The following is a 4,715-nucleotide window of genomic DNA, read 5'->3' on the forward strand; positions in this document are numbered from 1 at the left end:
CGCGCCCCGCCCCCTCCCCGCCGATCCGCCCGCCCTTTGTCCCCCGCGGCCGCCGCCCGAGCAGCCGCCGCCGAAGCCGCTTTCTCTGTCTCGCTCTCTTCCTCCGCCCCTCGACCACACCCCCTTAAAGGGCCAGCCCCACTACGGGCCCCTTATCCCCACCCCGCCTCCGGGCTGGAGCTGTGGGAGGGTCTGGTCTGCAGGGGTTTAGGTCTGGCTGTCTGTACCCCCTAATTTCCAGCGCCAAACGCAGGCGTATTAAGCGTCCAGTACCAGGAATTGCGCTCCCGTCAGAACCCCAGTGCTCATTGGACCATGTCTTATTCTGTCCTCATTCAGGCAGGACCAGGGGCCATCTGGGGATGGAGGAGAGGCGGCACTGTGCAGGGCGAGGGGCCGGTGAGGAAACGAGCCCACCCCCCGTGTCTAGGTGTTCCAGCCCTTGACCAGCGAGGGGCGAACGGGCTTCTCTGCGCGAACCGACACGTGGACGGGGCTCCCGGGGATGGAAAGTGGAAAAGGTGAGGAGGGGCGGCTCAGGTCCTCGGACGCCCTACTTGGCGGGGTCCTAAGCTCCCCACGAGAAGGCCGTCGTGGGAGGTGAGAACCGCCGGCCAGCCGGCGTGCAGGGCCAGAAGTCGTGGCGCCCCCCCCCCCCCTGCCAAGATGGCGGCCAGAGCGGGCTGATGGGAGATGTAGTTCGTGGGTCCGGCCCGGCATGGTCGCCCCTCCGCCTCCGCCTCCGCCTCCGCCGAGCGCGAGCCGGGAAGCACAAACTCGTCTGGGGCGCCGCGCCCCAACTTGTGTGTGTACAAATGAGGACACTCAGTGCAAAGAGCTGGGAAGTGGGGGAGCCGGGACATGACAATGAAAGTCATGTAACAACTGACCCACGAGGAGTGTTTAACGGGAACCCCCGCCCCCGCCCGGGGGGGTCCGCGGTGAGGGCGTCGTACTCGCTCTCCCGCAGATCCTCACCCTGTCTGTCCCTCAGATCTCACTGACCCAGCTCTCAACCAGACCGCGCATCCCATTCCTTCCTCCTGGTTGATCCTCTGCATTTCAGAATGGTCTCATTCATTCTCTTATTGTCTGTCTTTTCACTTCAAGATCCTGAGCTCCATGGGACTCTGCAGACCTCCTTCCCTGCTAATGCCCAGGCCTGAGTCTACCTGCTTGTCTCCAAGCCCACATGTATTAGTACTGGGCAATTTACCTGGCAGTGCTGAACCCCAGTGCCTGCAGCTATGGCAGATTCATAGCAGGTGACTTGATACCATTAGTTGAACATATGACGAGTGAAAGAATAAATGGCTTCCTCTGTGCCTCTGTTTTCTCAGAAGGCTGTAGCAAGGCGTTGACTGCCATGTCCATGTACTGTACCGCTGAGGTCAATTAAGCCAAATGGCTAGATAAAGGGGGACCTGAGCATTTGATCTCAGGTTATGTAGCTTCAAAACCCCCATGCGAAGTTGCTATACTCATCCCCCCTGTCTTGGACACTGCCCAGAAAAGTCATGCAATTCACCCTGGGAGGTTTCCATGGACATCAGGCTTTCTTTCCACCATCCCAAACAGGGGCTCAGGGTCTGAAAGGCAGTGTTCCGCTGCCAGCCTCCTGCCACCCCCCTGCACACACACTCTCTCTCTCTGAATGCTGGAGGAAGAAGCCCTCTGCAGTAGGCAAGGCTCAGAAAGGGGTTGAGAATGACCCCCTGGTCACATAGTTACTGCCCAGCAGCCAAACTTGAGCCCATGACTTCAGGCTCATGCTTTACCTGTAGTTGGAGAGAAGAGAGAGAGAAGACCGAGGCTGGAAATGGTGTCCAGGCTGAGGTGGGCTTCTCCCCAAGGGGATCGGACGGGGGACAGGTTCGCTGGACTCAGTCCAGGGGAAGGATAGGGTGAACTGATGCTCCCCTCCCTCCCTAGCTCCTCCTGCAGCTTTAGTTTCCCTTCAGTCAATGTGGGGGGCCAGGGAAAGGCTGACCATTGCTCTCGCTGATTAGCAGGACCCACCCTCTCCACTGGGAACCTTAGAGCTGACCTGGCCTCCTGCTCCAAGCCTGGCCTGCCAGGAGGGAGCATCAGTTTACCGGACTCCAAATTCTCCCACCGCCCAGTGGGTCAGCTTTTTCTGAACCTGAGCATTGATTTGGGCCTGGGATTAGAAGAGGAATGCATTTGAAAGACTCCTAATGCCTAACAGCTGCTGCAGTAGTAAAACCTTCCAGTCCCAGTGTCCCCCCACCCCAAGATACTGTGACCCTGAGCTGGCCTTCCTGTCCCTCCTTCCCTCAGAGTTGGGATGAAGGTCTCTGATCAGGTCCAACTCTCAGGATACCCCTCTGAAGATTCCTGACTCCCTCTCTCCACCTCCTGGGCCATCCCAGGCACACCCAGATTCCTGTCTGCAGCTCCTTCCCGTGGCTCCCCACCCCGAGAACAGTCGGTGCAGAGGGGCACGCAGGCCTGCAGCCTTCTCGAGGCAGGGCTGCCCTGTGCAAGACCGCAGCTTCAAAACAGAAGGGCTGGGTTCACATCTGGACTCTGCCCAGTAGGCCGAGAGGCTGTGGGCAAGTTACTTACCTGCCCTGAGCCTTTTCTAGGAAAAGATCTTGACCTCCTGGTCCTTGGAGGCTGACAGCTCAGAGCTCCAGGGTCTACATCCCAGCCCTTGCTCTCTGACCTGAGCCTTCCTGAGACTGGTGTGTGTCCCTTAGCAGTGGCCTCCCCAGCTCCACCCCTCCCAGGGTCCCAGCCCACCTTGGGCAGGGTGCAGCTAAGGCTACTTCCAGCACCTCCCTAAAGCTAAGGCCCTGGGGAGGGTCCCGAGACCCTCCGAGACTGCCAAGACCGCTCCCTTAATCAAGGGTAGAGGCCGGAAAGGCTGCCTTCCTTCCACCATTACTGCCTGCCGAGAAACCCCATTCCATTACCAAGGCTGGAGGAGAGTGTCCGAGGAGGAAGGAGCCCTCTAATGGGGGCTGTGCTGGCCTCCGGAGACACAGGGCAGCAGAAGAGGCTCGGGCTCAGGAGGCAGGCTCCCATCCTGTTTTCCAAGGAGCTGCTGCCCAATGCCATGGCATAGCCCTGTCCAACGCCTGGGGCCATCAGCGCAGACCCAGTAAGCTCAGGCCCTGGCACCTCCCCTGTCTTGGTGGTGACCCATGCCCTGTCTTCCTTCCTGCCTAATGGCCCTGCAGCCTCCTACCCACTCAAACCGCTTGTAGCTGGGAGACATCTCCCACCTATTTGCTGTTTTTTCCAGCTTCTGGCCAAGGGAACTGAGGCACAGGTTTTGCTGTTATCAAGAGGCTTCTAGTAGGAGCCAGACTGAACCCAGGCCTGTGGAAGCAGAAGCCAATCTCCACTCTTCACAGCTCGGGTCTCCAAAAGATGTCTGATGGTTCCTACTTATCTGAGGGGTATGACTTTGCAACCCTGGTGAGAGAGGATGAGGATCATGGGTCAGGTCCCCATTTCTTTGTCTCCTTAAGGGCAGAAAGTGGAGGCAAGAAATCAGAGGGCTGAAATCTTCCTGTGAGGCTGTGTGACCTTGGGCAAGTCCCTTCCCCTTTCTGGGCCTCAAGGAGAGATAATAATCACACCCCACAGGGCCATGGTTAAAGGTGAAGAGATTCACTAGGTTAGAGTTACCGGCCAATATGGTGGGGATTTGGAGGAATGCCAGCGCCTGGCAGGGTCTTCTTGGGGGTCTGAGAGCCTGGGGCATAAGGGCCTGCAGGGCGCTCCTCCCTAGCTGACCCTCCTCCCCCAGAACCAGCCGCATCTCTTTCTGGGTTTCTAGGTGACTTGGCTGGCCCCTCTGGATGAGTTCTACTTTAAACCTGCTGCTGCTACTGCCTCTATATTGGGGGGCTCCCACAGGGGCCCCCAGGCAGGAGCCCCCCCAGTCAAGCCCTGCGGGAGGGGCTGCAGCCCCACCCACCCCTGTGCCCTGTGTACTTTCCCTTCCTCCATCCCTGGAACACAGATTTCAGGGCACCTGCTGTGGGTCAAGCACTGCACAGCCCCTGCTCAGTCCCTCTCCTTTGGGGACAATCCACGGGGCTTCGGACCCCTCTGGGCTAACAACCAGCTTTCCCTCCACAGTTTTCAGCCAAAAGGCCCACAGAGACAAGGTCACGGAGATCTGTGGCACAAGCAGGGGGCTGTTCCAGGCCTGTTCTGGAAGGCCGGGATGCCTGGGTCCTCAAAGGAGGTAGCAGGCGCCCAGCCTCCCGGGGCTCAGAACGCGGGAGGGAGGGGCGCCTGCCTGCGGGAGGCCCATTAGCCGGCTAAGTGCTCCCAGGGAGGGGGGACACACTGCTGCAGAAGGGGGTGAGGCGAAGCCAGGACAGAGGGAGGGTGGGGTGGGAATAGCTTTTCCTGCACTCAGCTAAGTGAAGCTGGCGCGGAGTGAGGGACCGGACTCTGTCCCCCCTAGTCCAAATCTTGCCCTTTACCAGTACCCCAGATTCTGCCGCTCAGAAACCTAAGCGGGCTGACTCCGGCCTGTCTTAAGCAACGCCCTCTACACTTAGTCCCGCGAGCTGCACCCCAACATCTCCTCTTGGCCTTGAACGCTCTCTCCCCACTCAGGCCCAAAGAATCTGGGCCGAACCCTTTAGCAAAGCCCCGCACTCTTCAGGAAGGTCCCTTCCCCAATCCCTTCGCTGGCTGCAGTCGTCACCCCAGCCGCCAGGGGGAGC

Source organism: Tupaia chinensis, unplaced genomic scaffold, assembly GCF_000334495.1.
Source record: "Tupaia chinensis unplaced genomic scaffold, TupChi_1.0 Scaffold000273_1, whole genome shotgun sequence".
Classification (NCBI taxonomy): Eukaryota; Metazoa; Chordata; class Mammalia; order Scandentia; family Tupaiidae; genus Tupaia; species Tupaia belangeri.